At 46.7% G+C, this 17,478-nt stretch overlaps 46 non-coding genes across 46 annotated transcripts; all 46 read left to right on the top strand.

Annotated features, from left to right (window-relative positions):
• The first annotated feature begins 92 nt into the window (after positions 1-92).
• trnag-gcc (transfer RNA glycine (anticodon GCC)) lies at positions 93-163 on the top strand. The gene has a single exon. It is a non-coding gene; the product is annotated as a tRNA-Gly (tRNA).
• A 221-nt stretch (positions 164-384) lies between these two features.
• Positions 385-455, top strand: trnag-gcc (transfer RNA glycine (anticodon GCC)). Its single transcript has one exon. It is a non-coding gene; the product is annotated as a tRNA-Gly (tRNA).
• A 324-nt stretch (positions 456-779) lies between these two features.
• trnag-gcc (transfer RNA glycine (anticodon GCC)) lies at positions 780-850 on the top strand. Its single transcript has one exon. It is a non-coding gene; the product is annotated as a tRNA-Gly (tRNA).
• A 522-nt stretch (positions 851-1,372) lies between these two features.
• trnag-gcc (transfer RNA glycine (anticodon GCC)) lies at positions 1,373-1,443 on the top strand. The gene has a single exon. It is a non-coding gene; the product is annotated as a tRNA-Gly (tRNA).
• A 230-nt stretch (positions 1,444-1,673) lies between these two features.
• On the top strand, positions 1,674-1,744 carry trnag-gcc (transfer RNA glycine (anticodon GCC)). The gene has a single exon. It is a non-coding gene; the product is annotated as a tRNA-Gly (tRNA).
• Positions 1,745-1,974: 230 nt separating this feature from the next.
• trnag-gcc (transfer RNA glycine (anticodon GCC)) lies at positions 1,975-2,045 on the top strand. The gene has a single exon. It is a non-coding gene; the product is annotated as a tRNA-Gly (tRNA).
• Positions 2,046-2,266: 221 nt separating this feature from the next.
• Positions 2,267-2,337, top strand: trnag-gcc (transfer RNA glycine (anticodon GCC)). The gene has a single exon. It is a non-coding gene; the product is annotated as a tRNA-Gly (tRNA).
• Positions 2,338-2,661: 324 nt separating this feature from the next.
• trnag-gcc (transfer RNA glycine (anticodon GCC)) lies at positions 2,662-2,732 on the top strand. The gene has a single exon. It is a non-coding gene; the product is annotated as a tRNA-Gly (tRNA).
• A 522-nt stretch (positions 2,733-3,254) lies between these two features.
• trnag-gcc (transfer RNA glycine (anticodon GCC)) lies at positions 3,255-3,325 on the top strand. Its single transcript has one exon. It is a non-coding gene; the product is annotated as a tRNA-Gly (tRNA).
• A 230-nt stretch (positions 3,326-3,555) lies between these two features.
• On the top strand, positions 3,556-3,626 carry trnag-gcc (transfer RNA glycine (anticodon GCC)). Its single transcript has one exon. It is a non-coding gene; the product is annotated as a tRNA-Gly (tRNA).
• A 230-nt stretch (positions 3,627-3,856) lies between these two features.
• Positions 3,857-3,927, top strand: trnag-gcc (transfer RNA glycine (anticodon GCC)). Its single transcript has one exon. It is a non-coding gene; the product is annotated as a tRNA-Gly (tRNA).
• A 232-nt stretch (positions 3,928-4,159) lies between these two features.
• Positions 4,160-4,230, top strand: trnag-gcc (transfer RNA glycine (anticodon GCC)). The gene has a single exon. It is a non-coding gene; the product is annotated as a tRNA-Gly (tRNA).
• Positions 4,231-4,460: 230 nt separating this feature from the next.
• trnag-gcc (transfer RNA glycine (anticodon GCC)) lies at positions 4,461-4,531 on the top strand. Its single transcript has one exon. It is a non-coding gene; the product is annotated as a tRNA-Gly (tRNA).
• A 324-nt stretch (positions 4,532-4,855) lies between these two features.
• Positions 4,856-4,926, top strand: trnag-gcc (transfer RNA glycine (anticodon GCC)). Its single transcript has one exon. It is a non-coding gene; the product is annotated as a tRNA-Gly (tRNA).
• A 522-nt stretch (positions 4,927-5,448) lies between these two features.
• On the top strand, positions 5,449-5,519 carry trnag-gcc (transfer RNA glycine (anticodon GCC)). The gene has a single exon. It is a non-coding gene; the product is annotated as a tRNA-Gly (tRNA).
• A 232-nt stretch (positions 5,520-5,751) lies between these two features.
• trnag-gcc (transfer RNA glycine (anticodon GCC)) lies at positions 5,752-5,822 on the top strand. The gene has a single exon. It is a non-coding gene; the product is annotated as a tRNA-Gly (tRNA).
• A 221-nt stretch (positions 5,823-6,043) lies between these two features.
• On the top strand, positions 6,044-6,114 carry trnag-gcc (transfer RNA glycine (anticodon GCC)). The gene has a single exon. It is a non-coding gene; the product is annotated as a tRNA-Gly (tRNA).
• A 230-nt stretch (positions 6,115-6,344) lies between these two features.
• trnag-gcc (transfer RNA glycine (anticodon GCC)) lies at positions 6,345-6,415 on the top strand. Its single transcript has one exon. It is a non-coding gene; the product is annotated as a tRNA-Gly (tRNA).
• Positions 6,416-6,739: 324 nt separating this feature from the next.
• Positions 6,740-6,810, top strand: trnag-gcc (transfer RNA glycine (anticodon GCC)). Its single transcript has one exon. It is a non-coding gene; the product is annotated as a tRNA-Gly (tRNA).
• Positions 6,811-7,031: 221 nt separating this feature from the next.
• Positions 7,032-7,102, top strand: trnag-gcc (transfer RNA glycine (anticodon GCC)). Its single transcript has one exon. It is a non-coding gene; the product is annotated as a tRNA-Gly (tRNA).
• A 230-nt stretch (positions 7,103-7,332) lies between these two features.
• Positions 7,333-7,403, top strand: trnag-gcc (transfer RNA glycine (anticodon GCC)). The gene has a single exon. It is a non-coding gene; the product is annotated as a tRNA-Gly (tRNA).
• A 221-nt stretch (positions 7,404-7,624) lies between these two features.
• trnag-gcc (transfer RNA glycine (anticodon GCC)) lies at positions 7,625-7,695 on the top strand. Its single transcript has one exon. It is a non-coding gene; the product is annotated as a tRNA-Gly (tRNA).
• Positions 7,696-8,019: 324 nt separating this feature from the next.
• trnag-gcc (transfer RNA glycine (anticodon GCC)) lies at positions 8,020-8,090 on the top strand. Its single transcript has one exon. It is a non-coding gene; the product is annotated as a tRNA-Gly (tRNA).
• A 230-nt stretch (positions 8,091-8,320) lies between these two features.
• trnag-gcc (transfer RNA glycine (anticodon GCC)) lies at positions 8,321-8,391 on the top strand. Its single transcript has one exon. It is a non-coding gene; the product is annotated as a tRNA-Gly (tRNA).
• Positions 8,392-8,782: 391 nt separating this feature from the next.
• trnag-gcc (transfer RNA glycine (anticodon GCC)) lies at positions 8,783-8,853 on the top strand. The gene has a single exon. It is a non-coding gene; the product is annotated as a tRNA-Gly (tRNA).
• A 230-nt stretch (positions 8,854-9,083) lies between these two features.
• Positions 9,084-9,154, top strand: trnad-guc (transfer RNA aspartic acid (anticodon GUC)). The gene has a single exon. It is a non-coding gene; the product is annotated as a tRNA-Asp (tRNA).
• Positions 9,155-9,386: 232 nt separating this feature from the next.
• trnag-gcc (transfer RNA glycine (anticodon GCC)) lies at positions 9,387-9,457 on the top strand. Its single transcript has one exon. It is a non-coding gene; the product is annotated as a tRNA-Gly (tRNA).
• A 221-nt stretch (positions 9,458-9,678) lies between these two features.
• trnag-gcc (transfer RNA glycine (anticodon GCC)) lies at positions 9,679-9,749 on the top strand. The gene has a single exon. It is a non-coding gene; the product is annotated as a tRNA-Gly (tRNA).
• Positions 9,750-9,979: 230 nt separating this feature from the next.
• trnag-ccc (transfer RNA glycine (anticodon CCC)) lies at positions 9,980-10,050 on the top strand. Its single transcript has one exon. It is a non-coding gene; the product is annotated as a tRNA-Gly (tRNA).
• Positions 10,051-10,967: 917 nt separating this feature from the next.
• Positions 10,968-11,038, top strand: trnag-ccc (transfer RNA glycine (anticodon CCC)). The gene has a single exon. It is a non-coding gene; the product is annotated as a tRNA-Gly (tRNA).
• A 221-nt stretch (positions 11,039-11,259) lies between these two features.
• trnag-gcc (transfer RNA glycine (anticodon GCC)) lies at positions 11,260-11,330 on the top strand. The gene has a single exon. It is a non-coding gene; the product is annotated as a tRNA-Gly (tRNA).
• A 230-nt stretch (positions 11,331-11,560) lies between these two features.
• Positions 11,561-11,631, top strand: trnag-gcc (transfer RNA glycine (anticodon GCC)). Its single transcript has one exon. It is a non-coding gene; the product is annotated as a tRNA-Gly (tRNA).
• A 232-nt stretch (positions 11,632-11,863) lies between these two features.
• On the top strand, positions 11,864-11,934 carry trnag-gcc (transfer RNA glycine (anticodon GCC)). Its single transcript has one exon. It is a non-coding gene; the product is annotated as a tRNA-Gly (tRNA).
• Positions 11,935-12,164: 230 nt separating this feature from the next.
• trnag-ccc (transfer RNA glycine (anticodon CCC)) lies at positions 12,165-12,235 on the top strand. The gene has a single exon. It is a non-coding gene; the product is annotated as a tRNA-Gly (tRNA).
• A 221-nt stretch (positions 12,236-12,456) lies between these two features.
• trnag-ccc (transfer RNA glycine (anticodon CCC)) lies at positions 12,457-12,527 on the top strand. The gene has a single exon. It is a non-coding gene; the product is annotated as a tRNA-Gly (tRNA).
• Positions 12,528-12,759: 232 nt separating this feature from the next.
• Positions 12,760-12,830, top strand: trnag-gcc (transfer RNA glycine (anticodon GCC)). The gene has a single exon. It is a non-coding gene; the product is annotated as a tRNA-Gly (tRNA).
• A 632-nt stretch (positions 12,831-13,462) lies between these two features.
• On the top strand, positions 13,463-13,533 carry trnag-gcc (transfer RNA glycine (anticodon GCC)). Its single transcript has one exon. It is a non-coding gene; the product is annotated as a tRNA-Gly (tRNA).
• Positions 13,534-13,765: 232 nt separating this feature from the next.
• Positions 13,766-13,836, top strand: trnag-gcc (transfer RNA glycine (anticodon GCC)). The gene has a single exon. It is a non-coding gene; the product is annotated as a tRNA-Gly (tRNA).
• A 221-nt stretch (positions 13,837-14,057) lies between these two features.
• Positions 14,058-14,128, top strand: trnag-gcc (transfer RNA glycine (anticodon GCC)). Its single transcript has one exon. It is a non-coding gene; the product is annotated as a tRNA-Gly (tRNA).
• Positions 14,129-14,358: 230 nt separating this feature from the next.
• trnag-gcc (transfer RNA glycine (anticodon GCC)) lies at positions 14,359-14,429 on the top strand. The gene has a single exon. It is a non-coding gene; the product is annotated as a tRNA-Gly (tRNA).
• A 683-nt stretch (positions 14,430-15,112) lies between these two features.
• Positions 15,113-15,183, top strand: trnag-ccc (transfer RNA glycine (anticodon CCC)). Its single transcript has one exon. It is a non-coding gene; the product is annotated as a tRNA-Gly (tRNA).
• Positions 15,184-15,404: 221 nt separating this feature from the next.
• Positions 15,405-15,475, top strand: trnag-gcc (transfer RNA glycine (anticodon GCC)). Its single transcript has one exon. It is a non-coding gene; the product is annotated as a tRNA-Gly (tRNA).
• Positions 15,476-15,707: 232 nt separating this feature from the next.
• trnag-gcc (transfer RNA glycine (anticodon GCC)) lies at positions 15,708-15,778 on the top strand. The gene has a single exon. It is a non-coding gene; the product is annotated as a tRNA-Gly (tRNA).
• Positions 15,779-16,291: 513 nt separating this feature from the next.
• trnag-gcc (transfer RNA glycine (anticodon GCC)) lies at positions 16,292-16,362 on the top strand. Its single transcript has one exon. It is a non-coding gene; the product is annotated as a tRNA-Gly (tRNA).
• A 530-nt stretch (positions 16,363-16,892) lies between these two features.
• On the top strand, positions 16,893-16,963 carry trnag-ccc (transfer RNA glycine (anticodon CCC)). The gene has a single exon. It is a non-coding gene; the product is annotated as a tRNA-Gly (tRNA).
• Positions 16,964-17,184: 221 nt separating this feature from the next.
• trnag-gcc (transfer RNA glycine (anticodon GCC)) lies at positions 17,185-17,255 on the top strand. Its single transcript has one exon. It is a non-coding gene; the product is annotated as a tRNA-Gly (tRNA).
• Positions 17,256-17,478: the final 223 nt, after the last annotated feature.

The raw sequence follows: 17,478 nt of genomic DNA, 5'->3' as shown, positions 1-17,478 counted from the left end.
TTGTTGACATGCCGGCCACGCAAAGCTATCAAACAAATATTTCTGGTGGTCGAGAATGTCAGTTCTCGCGTTCTCTCTTTGGTGTTGCATCAGCATTGGTGGTTCAATGGTAGAATTCTCGCCTGCCACGCGGGAGATCCGGGTCCGATTCCCGGCCAATGCATCAGGGTTTTACTGTGGTTACGATACATGTAAGGGTTCTACGGGAATCATTTACACTGGGATCCAAGGGTGTACCAGCAAAACCGCTAATGGTTTGAGGTAAGTGCTGGATTTGAAAACAGTGGTTGTCGTCTTGACATGCCGGCCACGCAAAACTATCAAACAAATATTTCTGGTGGTCGAGAATGTCAGTTCTCGCCTTCTCTGGTTGGTGTTACATCAGCATTGGTGGTTCAATGGTAGAATTCTCGCCTGCCACGCGGGAGATCCGGGTCCGATTCCCGGCCAATGCATCAGGGTTTTACTGTGGTTACGATACATGTAACGGTTCTACGGGAATCATTTACACTGGGATCCAAGGGTGTACCAGCAAAACCGCTAATGGTTTGAGGTAAGTGCTGGATTTGAAAACAGTAGTTGTCGTCTTGACATGCCGGCCACGCAAAACTATCAAACAAATATTTCTGGTGGTCTAATGGTTTGAGGTAAGTGCTGGATTCTCGACATTTGAAAACATTGGTTGTATTGTTGACATGCCGGCCACGCAAAGCTATCAAACAAATATTTCTGGTGGTCGAGAATGTCAGTTCTCGCCTTCTCTCTTTGGTGTTGCATCAGCATTGGTGGTTCAATGGTAGAATTCTCGCCTGCCACGCGGGAGATCCGGGTCCGATTCCCGGCCAATGCATCAGGGTTTTACTGTCTTTACGATACATGTAAGGGTTCTACGGGAGTCATTTACACTGGGATCCAAGGGTGTATCAGCAAAACCGCTAATGGTTTGAGGTAAGTGCTGGATTTGAAAACAGTGGTTGTCGTCTTGACATGCCGGCCACGCAAAACTATCAAACAAATATTTCTGGTGGTCGAGAATGTCAGTTCTCGCCTTCTCTCTTTGGTGTTGCATCAGCATTGGTGGTTCAATGGTAGAATTCTCGCCTGCCACGCGGGAGATCAGGATCCGATTCCTGGCCAATGCATCAGGGTTTTACTGTGGTTACGATACATGTAAGGGTTCTACGGGAGTCATTTACACTGGGATCCAAGGGTGAACCAGCAAAAACGGTAATGGTTTGAGGTAAGTGCTGGATTCTCGACATTTGAAAACATTGGTTGTATTGTTGACATGCCGGCCACGCAGAGCTACCAAACAAATATTTCTGGTGGTCGAGAATGTCAGTTCTCGCCTTCTCTCTTTGGTGTTGCATCAGCATTGGTGGTTCAATGGTAGAATTCTCGCCTGCCATGCGGGAGATCCAGGTCCGATTCCCGGCCAATGCATCAGGGTTTTACTGTCTTTACGATACATGAAAGGGTTCTACGGGAGTCATTTACACTGGGATCCAAGGGTGAACCAGCAAAAATGGTAATGATTTGAGGTAAGTGCTGGATTCTCGACATTTGAAAACATTGGTTGTATTGTTGACATGCCGGCCACGCAAAGCTATCAAACAAATATTTCTGGTGGTCGAGAATGTCAGTTCTCGCGTTCTCTCTTTGGTGTTGCATCAGCATTGGTGGTTCAATGGTAGAATTCTCGCCTGCCACGCGGGAGATCCGGGTCCGATTCCCGGCCAATGCATCAGGGTTTTACTGTCTTTACGATACATGTAAGGGTTCTACGGGAGTCATTTACACTGGGATCCAAGGGTGAACCAGCAAAAATGGTAATGGTTTGAGGTAAGTGCTGGATTCTCGACATTTGAAAACATTGGTTGTATTGTTGACATGCCGGCCACGCAAAGCTATCAAACAAATATTTCTGGTGGTCGAGAATGTCAGTTCTCGCGTTCTCTCTTTGGTGTTGCATCAGCATTGGTGGTTCAATGGTAGAATTCTCGCCTGCCACGCGGGAGATCCGGGTCCGATTCCCGGCCAATGCATCAGGGTTTTACTGTGGTTACGATACATGTAAGGGTTCTACGGGAATCATTTACACTGGGATCCAAGGGTGTACCAGCAAAACCGCTAATGGTTTGAGGTAAGTGCTGGATTTGAAAACAGTGGTTGTCGTCTTGACATGCCGGCCACGCAAAACTATCAAACAAATATTTCTGGTGGTCGAGAATGTCAGTTCTCGCCTTCTCTGGTTGGTGTTACATCAGCATTGGTGGTTCAATGGTAGAATTCTCGCCTGCCACGCGGGAGATCCGGGTCCGATTCCCGGCCAATGCATCAGGGTTTTACTGTGGTTACGATACATGTAACGGTTCTACGGGAATCATTTACACTGGGATCCAAGGGTGTACCAGCAAAACCGCTAATGGTTTGAGGTAAGTGCTGGATTTGAAAACAGTAGTTGTCGTCTTGACATGCCGGCCACGCAAAACTATCAAACAAATATTTCTGGTGGTCTAATGGTTTGAGGTAAGTGCTGGATTCTCGACATTTGAAAACATTGGTTGTATTGTTGACATGCCGGCCACGCAAAGCTATCAAACAAATATTTCTGGTGGTCGAGAATGTCAGTTCTCGCCTTCTCTCTTTGGTGTTGCATCAGCATTGGTGGTTCAATGGTAGAATTCTCGCCTGCCACGCGGGAGATCCGGGTCCGATTCCCGGCCAATGCATCAGGGTTTTACTGTCTTTACGATACATGTAAGGGTTCTACGGGAGTCATTTACACTGGGATCCAAGGGTGTATCAGCAAAACCGCTAATGGTTTGAGGTAAGTGCTGGATTTGAAAACAGTGGTTGTCGTCTTGACATGCCGGCCACGCAAAACTATCAAACAAATATTTCTGGTGGTCGAGAATGTCAGTTCTCGCCTTCTCTCTTTGGTGTTGCATCAGCATTGGTGGTTCAATGGTAGAATTCTCGCCTGCCACGCGGGAGATCAGGATCCGATTCCTGGCCAATGCATCAGGGTTTTACTGTGGTTACGATACATGTAAGGGTTCTACGGGAGTCATTTACACTGGGATCCAAGGGTGAACCAGCAAAAACGGTAATGGTTTGAGGTAAGTGCTGGATTCTCGACATTTGAAAACATTGGTTGTATTGTTGACATGCCGGCCACGCAGAGCTACCAAACAAATATTTCTGGTGGTCGAGAATGTCAGTTCTCGCCTTCTCTCTTTGGTGTTGCATCAGCATTGGTGGTTCAATGGTAGAATTCTCGCCTGCCATGCGGGAGATCCAGGTCCGATTCCCGGCCAATGCATCAGGGTTTTACTGTCTTTACGATACATGAAAGGGTTCTACGGGAGTCATTTACACTGGGATCCAAGGGTGAACCAGCAAAAATGGTAATGATTTGAGGTAAGTGCTGGATTCTCGACATTTGAAAACATTGGTTGTATTGTTGACATGCCGGCCACGCAAAGCTATCAAACAAATATTTCTGGTGGTCGAGAATGTCAGTTCTCGCGTTCTCTCTTTGGTGTTGCATCAGCATTGGTGGTTCAATGGTAGAATTCTCGCCTGCCACGCGGGAGATCCGGGTCCGATTCCCGGCCAATGCATCAGGGTTTTACTGTCTTTACGATACATGTAAGGGTTCTACGGGAGTCATTTACACTGGGATCCAAGGGTGAACCAGCAAAAATGGTAATGGTTTGAGGTAAGTGCTGGATTCTCGACATTTGAAAACATTGGTTGTATTGTTGACATGCCGGCCACGCAAAGCTATCAAACAAATATTTCTGGTGGTCGAGAATGTCAGTTCTCGCGTTCTCTCTTTGGTGTTGCATCAGCATTGGTGGTTCAATGGTAGAATTCTCGCCTGCCACGCGGGAGATCCGGGTCCGATTCCCGGCCAATGCATCAGGGTTTTACTGTCTTTACGATACATGTAAGGGTTCTACGGGAGTCATTTACACTGGGATCCAAGGGTGTACCAGCAAAAACGCTAATAGTTTGAGGTAAGTGCTGGATTCTCGACATTTGAAAACATAGGTAGTAGTCTTGACATGCCGGCCACGCAAAACTATCAAACAAATATTTCTGGTGGTCGAGAATGTCAGTTCTCGCCTTCTCTCTGGTTGGTGTTACATCAGCATTGGTGGTTCAATGGTAGAATTCTCGCCTGCCACGCGGGAGATCCGGGTCCGATTCCCGGCCAATGCATCAGGGTTTTGCTGTGGTTACGATACATGTAAGGGTTCTACGGGAATCATTTACACTGGGATCCAAGGGTGTACCAACAAAAACGCTAATGGTTTGAGGTAAGTGCTGGATTCTCGACATTTGAAAACATTGGTTGTATTGTTGACATGCCGGCCACGCAAAGCTACCAAACAAATATTTCTGGTGGTCGAGAATGTCAGTTCTCGCCTTCTCTGGTTGGTGTTACATCAGCATTGGTGGTTCAATGGTAGAATTCTCGCCTGCCACGCGGGAGATCCGGGTCCGATTCCCGGCCAATGCATCAGGGTTTTACTGTGGTTACGATACATGTAACGGTTCTACGGGAATCATTTACACTGGGATCCAAGGGTGTACCAGCAAAACCGCTAATGGTTTGAGGTAAGTGCTGGATTTGAAAACAGTGGTTGTCGTCTTGACATGCCGGCCACGCAAAACTATCAAACAAATATTTCTGGTGGTCTAATGGTTTGAGGTAAGTGCTGGATTCTCGACATTTGAAAACATTGGTTGTATTGTTGACATGCCGGCCACGCAAAGCTATCAAACAAATATTTCTGGTGGTCGAGAATGTCAGTTCTCGCCTTCTCTCTTTGGTGTTGCATCAGCATTGGTGGTTCAATGGTAGAATTCTCGCCTGCCACGCGGGAGATCCGGGTCCGATTCCCGGCCAATGCATCAGGGTTTTACTGTCTTTACGATACATGTAAGGGTTCTACGGGAGTCATTTACACTGGGATCCAAGGGTGTATCAGCAAAACCGCTAATGGTTTGAGGTAAGTGCTGGATTTGAAAACAGTGGTTGTCGTCTTGACATGCCGGCCACGCAAAACTATCAAACAAATATTTCTGGTGGTCGAGAATGTCAGTTCTCGCCTTCTCTCTTTGGTGTTGCATCAGCATTGGTGGTTCAATGGTAGAATTCTCGCCTGCCACGCGGGAGATCAGGATCCGATTCCTGGCCAATGCATCAGGGTTTTACTGTGGTTACGATACATGTAAGGGTTCTACGGGAGTCATTTACACTGGGATCCAAGGGTGAACCAGCAAAAACGGTAATGGTTTGAGGTAAGTGCTGGATTCTCGACATTTGAAAACATTGGTTGTATTGTTGACATGCCGGCCACGCAGAGCTACCAAACAAATATTTCTGGTGGTCGAGAATGTCAGTTCTCGCCTTCTCTCTTTGGTGTTGCATCAGCATTGGTGGTTCAATGGTAGAATTCTCGCCTGCCATGCGGGAGATCCAGGTCCGATTCCCGGCCAATGCATCAGGGTTTTACTGTCTTTACGATACATGAAAGGGTTCTACGGGAGTCATTTACACTGGGATCCAAGGGTGAACCAGCAAAAATGGTAATGGTTTGAGGTAAGTGCTGGATTCTCGACATTTGAAAACATAGGTAGTAGTCTTGACATGCCGGCCACGCAAAACTATCAAACAAATATTTCTGGTGGTCGAGAATGTCAGTTCTCGCCTTCTCTCTGGTTGGTGTTGCATCAGCATTGGTGGTTCAATGGTAGAATTCTCGCCTGCCACGCGGGAGATCCGGGTCCGATTCCCGGCCAATGCATCAGGGTTTTACTGTCTTTACGATACATGTAAGGGTTCTACGGGAGTCATTTACACTGGGATCCAAGGGTGTATCAGCAAAACCGCTAATGGTTTGAGGTAAGTGCTGGATTTGAAAACAGTGGTTGTCTTCTTGACATGCCGGCCACGCAAAACTATCAAACAAATATTTCTGGTGGTCGAGAATGTCAGTTCTCGCCTTCTCTCTTTGGTGTTGCATCAGCATTGGTGGTTCAATGGTAGAATTCTCGCCTGCCACGCCGGAGATCCGGGTCCGATTCCCGGCCAATGCATCAGGGTTTTGCTGTGGTTACGATACATGTAAGGGTTCTACGGGAATCATTTACACTGGGATCCAAGGGTGTACCAACAAAAACGCTAATGGTTTGAGGTAAGTGCTGGATTCTCGACATTTGAAAACATTGGTTGTATTGTTGACATGCCGGCCACGCAAAGCTACCAAACAAATATTTCTGGTGGTCGAGAATGTCAGTTCTCGCCTTCTCTGGTTGGTGTTACATCAGCATTGGTGGTTCAATGGTAGAATTCTCGCCTGCCACGCGGGAGATCTGGGTCCGATTCCCGGCCAATGCATCAGGGTTTTACTGTGGTTACGATACATGTAACGGTTCTACGGGAATCATTTACACTGGGATCCAAGGGTGTACCAGCAAAACCGCTAATGGTTTGAGGTAAGTGCTGGATTTGAAAACAGTGGTTGTCGTCTTGACATGCCGGCCACGCAAAACTATCAAACAAATATTTCTGGTGGTCTAATGGTTTGAGGTAAGTGCTGGATTCTCGACATTTGAAAACATTGGTTGTATTGTTGACATGCCGGCCACGCAAAGCTATCAAACAAATATTTCTGGTGGTCGAGAATGTCAGTTCTCGCCTTCTCTCTTTGGTGTTGCATCAGCATTGGTGGTTCAATGGTAGAATTCTCGCCTGCCACGCGGGAGATCCGGGTCCGATTCCCGGCCAATGCATCAGGGTTTTACTGTCTTTACGATACATGTAAGGGTTCTACGGGAGTCATTTACACTGGGATCCAAGGGTGTATCAGCAAAACCGCTAATGGTTTGAGGTAAGTGCTGGATTTGAAAACAGTGGTTGTCGTCTTGACATGCCGGCCACGCAAAACTATCAAACAAATATTTCTGGTGGTCGAGAATGTCAGTTCTCGCCTTCTCTCTTTGGTGTTGCATCAGCATTGGTGGTTCAATGTTAGAATTCTCGCCTGCCACGCGGGAGATCCGGGTCCGATTCCCGGCCAATGCATCAGGGTTTTGCTGTGGTTACGATACATGTAAGGGTTCTACGGGAATCATTTACACTGGGATCCAAGGGTGTACCAACAAAAACGCTAATGGTTTGAGGTAAGTGCTGGATTCTCGACATTTGAAAACATTGGTTGTATTGTTGACATGCCGGCCACGCAAAGCTACCAAACAAATATTTCTGGTGGTCGAGAATGTCAGTTCTCGCCTTCTCTGGTTGGTGTTACATCAGCATTGGTGGTTCAATGGTAGAATTCTCGCCTGCCACGCGGGAGATCCGGGTCCGATTCCCGGCCAATGCATCAGGGTTTTACTGTGGTTACGATACATGTAAGGGTTCTACGGGAATCATTTACACTGGGATCCAAGGGTGTACCAGCAAAACCGCTAATGGTTTGAGGTAAGTGCTGGATTTGAAAACAGTGGTTGTCGTCTTGACATGCCGGCCACGCAAAACTATCAAACAAATATTTATGGTGGTCGAGAATGTCAGTTCTCGCCTTCTCTGGTTGGTGTTACATCAGCATTGGTGGTTCAATGGTAGAATTCTCGCCTGCCACGCGGGAGATCCGGGTCCGATTCCCGGCCAATGCATCAGGGTTTTACTGTGGTTACGATACATGTAACGGTTCTACGGGAATCATTTACACTGGGATCCAAGGGTGTACCAGCAAAACCGCTAATGGTTTGAGGTAAGTGCTGGATTTGAAAACAGTGGTTGTCGTCTTGACATGCCGGCCACGCAAAACTATCAAACAAATATTTCTGGTGGTCTAATGGTTTGAGGTAAGTGCTGGATTCTCGACATTTGAAAACATTGGTTGTATTGTTGACATGCCGGCCACGCAAAGCTATCAAACAAATATTTCTGGTGGTCGAGAATGTCAGTTCTCGCCTTCTCTCTTTGGTGTTGCATCAGCATTGGTGGTTCAATGGTAGAATTCTCGCCTGCCACGCGGGAGATCCGGGTCCGATTCCCGGCCAATGCATCAGGGTTTTACTGTCTTTACGATACATGTAAGGGTTCTACGGGAGTCATTTACACTGGGATCCAAGGGTGAACCAGCAAAAATGGTAATGGTTTGAGGTAAGTGCTGGATTCTCGACATTTGAAAACATTGGTTGTATTGTTGACATGCCGGCCACGCAAAGCTATCAAACAAATATTTCTGGTGGTCGAGAATGTCAGTTCTCGCGTTCTCTCTTTGGTATTGCATCAGCATTGGTGGTTCAATGGTAGAATTCTCGCCTGCCACGCGGGAGATCCGGGTCCGATTCCCGGCCAATGCATCAGGGTTTTACTGTGGTTACGATACATGTAAGGGTTCTACGGGAATCATTTACACTGGGATCCAAGGGTGTACCAGCAAAAACGCTAATGGTTTGAGGTAAGTGCTGAATTCTCGACATTTGAAAACATTGGTTGTATTCTTGACATGCCGGCCACGCAAAACTATCAAACAAATATTTCTAGTGGTCGAGAATGTCAGTTCTCACCTTCTCTGGTTGGTGTTACCAGCAAAAAAGGGTGTACCAGCAAAAATGCTAATGGTTTGAGGTAAGTGCTGGATTTGAAAACAGTGGTTGTCGTCTTGACATGCCGGCCACGTAAAACTATCAAACAAATATTTCTGGTGGTCGAGAATGTCAGTTCTCGCCTTCTCTCGTTGGTGTTGCATCAGCATTGGTGGTTCAATGGTAGAATTCTCGCCTGCCACGCGGGAGATCCGGGTCCGATTCCCGGCCAATGCATCAGGGTTTTACTGTCTTTACGATACATGTAAGGGTTCTACGGGAGTCATTTACACTGGGATCCAAGGGTGAACCAGCAAAAATGGTAATGGTTTGAGGTAAGTGCTGGATTCTCGACATTTGAAAACATTGGTTGTATTGTTGACATGCCGGCCACGCAAAGCTATCAAACAAATATTTCTGGTGGTCGAGAATGTCAGTTCTCGCGTTCTCTCTTTGGTGTTGCATCAGCATTGGTGGTTCAATGGTAGAATTCCCGCCTGTCACGCGGGAGATCCGGGTCCGATTCCCGGCCAATGCATCAGGGTTTTACTGTGGTTACGATACATGTAAGGGTTCTACGGGAATCATTTACACTGGGATCCAAGGGTGTACCAGCAAAAACGCTAATAGTTTGAGGTAAGTGCTGGATTCTCGACATTTGAAAACACAGGTAGTAGTCTTGACATGCCGGCCACGCAAAACTATCAAACAAATATTTCTGGTGGTCGAGAATGTCAGTTCTCGCCTTCTCTCTGGTTGGTGTTGCATCAGCATTGGTGGTTCAATGGTAGAATTCTCGCCTGCCACGCGGGAGATCCGGGTCCGATTCCCGGCCAATGCATCAGGGTTTTACTGTCTTTACGATACATGTAAGGGTTCTACGGGAGTCATTTACACTGGGATCCAAGGGTGTATCAGCAAAACCGCTAATGGTTTGAGGTAAGTGCTGGATTTGAAAACAGTGGTTGTCTTCTTGACATGCCGGCCACGCAAAACTATCAAACAAATATTTCTGGTGGTCGAGAATGTCAGTTCTCGCCTTCTCTCTTTGGTGTTGCATCAGCATTGGTGGTTCAATGGTAGAATTCTCGCCTGCCACGCGGGAGATCCGGGTCCGATTCCCGGCCAATGCATCAGGGTTTTGCTGTGGTTACGATACATGTAAGGGTTCTACGGGAATCATTTACACTGGGATCCAAGGGTGTACCAGCAAAAACGCTAATAGTTTGAGGTAAGTGCTGGATTCTCGACATTTGAAAACATTGGTTGTATTGTTGACATGCCGGCCATGCAAAGCTACCAAACAAATATTTCTGGTGGTCGAGAATGTCAGTTCTCGCCTTCTCTCGTTGGTGTTGCATCAGCATTGGTGGTTCAATGGTAGAATTCTCGCCTCCCACGCGTGAGATCCGGGTCCGATTCCCGGCCAATGCATCAGGGTTTTACTGTCTTTACGATACATGTAAGGGTTCTACGGGAATCATTAACACTGGGATCCAAGGGTGTACCAGCAAAACAGCTAATGGTTTGAGGTAAGTGCTGGATTTTAAAACAGTGGTTGTCGTCTTGACATGCCGGCCACGCAAAACTATCAAACAAATATTTCTGGTGGTCGAGAATGTCAGTTCTCGCCTTCTCTGGTTGGTGTTACATCAGCATTGGTGGTTTAATGGTAGAATTCTAGCCTGACACGCGGGAGATCCGGGTCCGATTCCCGGCCAATGCATCAGGGTTTTACTGTCTTTACGATACATGTAAGGGTTCTACGGGAGTCATTTACACTGGGATCCAAGGGTGTACCAGCAAAACCGCTAGTGGTTTGAATTAAGTGCTGGATTTGAAAACAGTGGTTGTCGTCTTGACATGCCGGCCACGCAAAACTATCAAACAAATATTTCTGGTGGTCTAATGGTTTGAGGTAAGTGCTGGATTCTCGACATTTGAAAACATTGGTTGTATTGTTGACATGCCGGCCACGCAAAGCTATCAAACAAATATTTCTGGTGGTCGAGAATGTCAGTTCTCGCCTTCTCTCTTTGGTGTTGCATCAGCATTGGTGGTTCAATGGTAGAATTCTCGCCTGCCACGCGGGAGATCAGGATCCGATTCCTGGCCAATGCATCAGGGTTTTACTGTGGTTACGATACATGTAAGGGTTCTACGGGAGTCATTTACACTGGGATCCAAGGGTGAACCAGCAAAAACGGTAATGGTTTGAGGTAAGTGCTGGATTCTCGACATTTGAAAACATAGGTAGTAGTCTTGACATGCCGGCCACGCAAAACTATCAAACAAATATTTATGGTGGTCGAGAATGTCAGTTCTCACCTTCTTTGGTTGGTGTTAAATCAGCATTGGTGGTTCAATGGTAGAGTTCTTGCCTCCCACGCGGGAGATCCGGGTCCGATTCCCGGCCAATGCATCAGGGTTTTACTGTCTTTACGATACATGTAAGGGTTCTACGGGAGTCATTTACACTGGGATCCAAGGGTGTATCAGCAAAACCGCAAATGGTTTGAGGTAAGTGCTGGATTTGAAAACAGTGGTTGTCGTCTTGACATGCCGGCCACGCAAAACTATCAAACAAATATTTCTGGTGGTCGAGAATGTCAGTTCTCGCCTTCTCTGGTTGGTGTTACATCAGCATTGGTGGTTCAATGGTAGAATTCTCGCCTGCCACGCGGGAGATCCGGGTCCGATTCCCGGCCAATGCATCAGGGTTTTACTCTCTTTACGATACATGTAAGGGTTCTACGGGAGTCATTTACACTGGGATCCAAGGGTGAACCAGCAAAAATGGTAATGGTTTGAGGTAAGTGCTGGATTCTCGACATTTGAAAACATTGGTTGTATTGTTGACATGCCGGCCACGCAAAGCTATCAAACAAATATTTCTGGTGGTCGAGAATGTCAGTTCTCGCGTTCTCTCTTTGGTGTTGCATCAGCATTGGTGGTTCAATGGTAGAATTCTCGCCTGCCACGCGGGAGATCGGGGTCCGATTCCCGGCCAATGCATCAGGGTTTTACTGTGGTTACGATACATGTAAGGGTTCTACGGGAATCATTTACACTGGGATCCAAGGGTGTACCAGCAAAAACGCTAATGGTTTGAGGTAAGTGCTGGATTCTCGACATTTGAAAACATTGGTTGTATTCTTGATATGCCGGCCACGCAAAACTATCAAACAAATATTTGTGGTGGTCGAGAATGTCAGTTCTCGCCTTCTCTCTGGTTGGTGTTACATCAGCATTGGTGGTTCAATGGTAGAATTCTCGCCTGCCACGCGGGAGATCCGGGTCCGATTCCCGGCCAATGCATCAGGGTTTTACTGTGGTTACGATACATGTAAGGGTTCTACGGGAATCATTTACACTGGGATCCAAGGGTGTACCAGCAAAAACGCTAATAGTTTGAGGTAAGTGCTGGATTCTCGACATTTGAAAACATTGGTTGTATTGTTGACATGCCGGCCATGCAAAGCTACCAAACAAATATTTCTGGTGGTCGAGAATGTCAGTTCTCGCCTTCTCTCGTTGGTGTTGCATCAGCATTGGTGGTTCAATGGTAGAATTCTCGCCTCCCACGCGTGAGATCCGGGTCCGATTCCCGGCCAATGCATCAGGGTTTTACTGTGGTTACGATACATGTAAGGGTTCTACGAGAATCATTTACACTGGGATCCAAGGGTGTACCAGCAAAACCGCTAATGGTTTGAGGTAAGTGCTGGATTTGAAAACAGTGGTTGTCGTCTTGACATGCCGGCCACGCAAAACTATCAAACAAATATTTATGGTGGTCGAGAATGTCAGTTCTCACCTTCTTTGGTTGGTGTTAAATCAGCATTGGTGGTTCAATGGTAGAGTTCTTGCCTCCCATGCGGGAGATCCGGGTCCGATTCCCGGCCAATGCATCAGGGTTTTACTGTCTTTACGATACATGTAAGGGTTCTACGGGAATCATTTACACTGGGATCCAAGGGTGTACCAGCAAAAACGCTAATAGTTTGAGGTAAGTGCTGGATTCTCGACATTTGAAAACATTGGTTGTATTCTTGATATGCCGGCCACGCAAAACTATCAAACAAATATTTCTGGTGGTCGAGAATGTCAGTTCTCGCCTTCTCTCTGGTTGGTGTTACATCAGCATTGGTGGTTCAATGGTAGAATTCTCGCCTGCCACGCGGGAGATCCGGGTCCGATTCCCGGCCAATGCATCAGGGTTTTACTGTGGTTACGATACATGTAAGGGTTCTACGGGAATCATTTACACTGGGATCCAAGGGTGTACCAGCAAAAACGCTAATAGTTTGAGGTAAGTGCTGGATTCTCGACATTTGAAAACATTGGTTGTATTGTTGACATGCCGGCCATGCAAAGCTACCAAACAAATATTTCTGGTGGTCGAGAACACCAGTTGGTGTTGCATCAGCATTGGTGGTTCAATGGTAGAATTCTTGCCTGCCACGCGGGAGATCCGGGTCCTATTCCCGGCCAATGCATCAGGGTTTTACTGTGGTTACGATACATGTAAGGGTTCTACGGGAATCATTTACACTGGGATCCAAGGGTGTACCAGCAAAACAGCTAATGGTTTGAGGTAAGTGCTGGATTTTAAAACGGTGGTTTTAAAATCACCTTACGATATTTGTACATGTAAGGGTTCTACGAGAATCATTTACACTGGGATCCAAGGGTGTATCAGCAAAACCGCTAATGGTTTGAGGTAAGTGCTGGATTTGAAAACAGTGGTTGTCGTCTTGACATGCCGGCCACGCAAAACTATCAAACAAATATTTCTGGTGGTCGAGAATGTCAGTTCTCGCCTTCTCTGGTTGGTGTTATATCAGCATTGGTGGTTCAATGGTAGAATTCTCGCCTGCCATGCGGGAGATCCGGGTCCGATTCCCGGCCAATGCATCAGGGTTTTACTGTCTTTACGATACATGTAAGGGTTCTACGGGAATCATTTACACTGGGATCCAAGGGTGTACCAGCAAAAACGCTAATAGTTTGAGGTAAGTGCTGGATTCTCGACATTTGAAAACATAGGTAGTAGTCTTGATATGCCGGCCACGCAAAACTATCAAACAAATATTTCTGGTGGTCGAGAATGTCAGTTCTCGCCTTCTCTCTGGTTGGTGTTACATCAGCATTGGTGGTTCAATGGTAGAATTCTCGCCTGCCACGCGGGAGATCCGGGTCCGATTCCCGGCCAATGCATCAGGGTTTTACTGTGGTTACGATACATGTAAGGGTTCTACGAGAATCATTTACACTGGGATCCAAGGGTGTATCAGCAAAACCGCTAATGGTTTGAGGTAAGTGCTGGATTTGAAAACAGTGGTTGTCGTCTTGACATGCCGGCCACGCAAAACTATCAAACAAATATTTCTGGTGGTCGAGAATGTCAGTTCTCGCCTTCTCTGGTTGGTGTTACATCAGCATTGGTGGTTCAATGGTAGAATTCTCGCCTGCCATGCGGGAGATCCGGGTCCGATTCCCGGCCAATGCATCAGGGTTTTACTGTCTTTACGATACATGTAAGGGTTCTACGGGAGTCATTTACACTGGGATCCAAGGGTGAACCAGCAAAAATGGTAATGGTTTGAGGTAAGTGCTGGATTCTCGACATTTGAAAACATTGGTTGTATTGTTGACATGCCGGCCACGCAAAGCTATCAAACAAATATTTCTGGTGGTCGAGAATGTCAGTTCTCGCGTTCTGTCTTTGGTGTTGCATCAGCATTGGTGGTTCAATGGTAGAATTCTCGCCTGCCACGCGGGAGATCCGGGTCCGATTCCCGGCTAATGCATCAGTGTTTTACTGTGGTTACGATACATGTAAGGGTTCTAAGGGAATCATTTACACTGGGATCCAAGGGTGTACCAGCAAAAACGCTAATGGTTTGAGGTAAGTGCTGAATTCTCGACATTTGAAAACATTGGTTGTATTCTTGACATGCCGGCCACGCAAAACTATCAAACAAATATTTCTAGTGGTCGAGAATGTCAGTTCTCACCTTCTCTGGTTGGTGTTACCAGCAAAAAAGGGTGTACCAGCAAAAATGCTAATGGTTTGAGGTAAGTGCTGGATTTGAAAACAGTGGTTGTCGTCTTGACATGCCGGCCACGTAAAACTATCAAACAAATATTTCTGGTGGTCGAGAATGTCAGTTCTCGCCTTCTCTCATTGGTGTTGCATCAGCATTGGTGGTTCAATGGTAGAATTCTCGTCTGCCATGCGGGAGATCCGGGTCCGATTCCAGGCCAATGCATCAGGGTTTTACTGTGGTTACGATACATGTAAGGGTTCTACGAGAATCAGTTACACTGGGATCCAAGGGTGTACCAGCAAAACCGCTAATGGTTTGAGGTAAGTGCTGGATTTGAATACAGTGGTTGTCGTCTTGACATGCCGGCCACGCAAAACTATCAAACAAATATTTATGGTGGTCGAGAATGTCAGTTCTCACCTTCTTTGGTTGGTGTTAAATCAGCATTGGTGGTTCAATGGTAGAGTTCTTGCCTCCCACGCGGGAGATCCGGGTCCGATTCCCGGCCAATGCATCAGGGTTTTACTGTCTTTACGATACATGTAAGGGTTCTACGGGAGTCATTTACACTGGGATCCAAGGGTGTATCAGCAAAACCGCAAATGGTTTGAGGTAAGTGCTGGATTTGAAAACAGTGGTTGTCGTCTTGACATGCCGGCCATGCAAAACTATCAAACAAATGTTTCTGGTGGTCGAGAATGTCAGTTCTCGCCTTCTCTGGTTGGTGTTACATCAGCATTGGTGGTTCAATGGTAGAATTCTCGCCTGCCACGCGGGAGATCCGGGTCCGATTTCCGGCCAATGCATCAGGGTTTTACTGTGGTTACGATACATGTAAGGGTTCTACGGGAATCATTTACACTGGGATCCAAGGGTGTACCAGCAAAAACGCTAATAGTTTGAGGTAAGTGCTGGATTCTCGACATTTGAAAACATAGGTAGTAGTCTTGATATGCCGGCCACGCAAAACTATCAAATAAATATTTCTGGTGGTCGAGAATGTCAGTTCTCGCCTTCTCTCTGGTTGGTGTTACATCAGCATTGGTGGTTCAATGGTAGAATTCTCGCCTGCCACGCGGGAGATCCGGGTCCGATTCCCGGCCAATGCATCAGGGTTTTACTGTGGTTACGATACATGTAAGGGTTCTACGAGAATCATTTACACTGGGATCCAAGGGTGTACCAGCAAAACCGCTAATGGTTTGAGGTAAGTGCTGGATTTGAAAACAGTGGTTGTCGTCTTGACATGCCGGCCACGCAAAACTATCAAACAAATATTTCTGGTGGTCGAGAATGTCAGTTCTCGCCTTCTCTCGTTGGTGTTGCATCAGCATTGGTGGTTCAATGGTAGAATTCTCGTCTGCCATGCGGGAGATCCGGGTCCGATTCCAGGCCAATGCATCAGGGTTTTACTGTGGTTACGATACATGTAAGGGTTCTACGAGAATCAGTTACACTGGGATCCAAGGGTGTACCAGCAAAACCGCTAATGGTTTGAGGTAAGTGCTGGATTTTAAAACAGTGGTTGTCGTCTTGACATGCCGGCCACGCAAAACTATCAAACAAATATTTCTGGTGGTCGAGAATGTCAGTTCTCGCCTTCTCTGGTTGGTGTTACATCAGCATTGGTGGTTCAATGGTAGAATTCTCGCCTGCCACGCGGGAGATCCGGGTCCGATTCCCGGCCAATGCATCAGGGTTTTACTGTCTTTACGATACATGTTAGGGTTCTACGGGAGTCATTTACACTGGGATCCAAGGGTGAACCAGCAAAAATGGTAATGGTTTGAGGTAAGTGCTGGATTCTCGACATTTGAAAACATTGGTTGTGTTGTTGACATGCCGGCCACGCAAAGCTATCAAACAAATATTTCTGGTGGTCGAGAATGTCAGTTCTCGCGTTCTCTCTTTGGTGTTGCATCAGCATTGGTGGTTCAATGGTAGAATTCTCGCCTGACACGCGGGAGATCCGGTCCGATTCCCAGCCAATGCGTCAGGGTTTTACTGTGGTTACGATACATGTAAGGGTTCTACGGGAATCATTTACACTGGGATCCAAGGGTGTACCAGCAAAAACGCTAATAGTTTGAGGTAAGTGCTGGATTCTCGACATTTGAAAACATAGGTAGTAGTCTTGATATGCCGGCCACGCAAAACTATCAAACAAATATTTCTGGTGGTCGAGAATGTCAGTTCTCGCGTTCTCTCTTTGGTGTTGCATCAGCATTGGTGGTTCAATGGTAGAGTTCTTGCCTCCCACGCGGGAGATCCGGGTCCGATTCCCGGCCAATGCATCAGGGTTTTACTGTCTTTACGATACATGTAAGGGTTATACGGGAGTCATTTACACTGGGATCCAAGGGTGTATCAGCAAAACCGCAAATGGTTTGAGGTAAGTGCTGGATTTGAAAACAGTGGTTGTCGTCTTGACATGCCGGCCACGCAAAACTATCAAACAAATATTTCTGGTGGTCGAGAATGTCAGTTCTCGCCTTCTCTGGTTGGTGTTACATCAGCATTGGTGGTTCAATGGTAGAATTCTCGCCTGCCACGCGGGAGATCCGGGTCCGATTCCCGGCCAATGCATCAGGGTTTTACTCTCTTTACGATACATGTAAGGGTTCTACGGGAGTCATTTACACTGGGATCCAAGGGTGAACCAGCAAAAATGGTAATGGTTTGAGGTAAGTGCTGGATTCTCGACATTTGAAAACATTGGTTGTATTGTTGACATGCCGGCCACGCAAAGCTATCAAACAAATATTTCTGGTGGTCGAGAATGTCAGTTCTCGCGTTCTCTCTTTGGTGT

The sequence above is a fragment of the Anarhichas minor genome, unplaced genomic scaffold, assembly GCF_050575085.1.
Source record: "Anarhichas minor isolate MPS153535 unplaced genomic scaffold, ASM5057508v1 ptg000028l, whole genome shotgun sequence".
Classification (NCBI taxonomy): Eukaryota; Metazoa; Chordata; class Actinopteri; order Perciformes; family Anarhichadidae; genus Anarhichas; species Anarhichas minor.
Note: the sequence above shows the minus strand (reverse complement) of the source record. Positions and strands in the feature narration are given on the sequence as shown.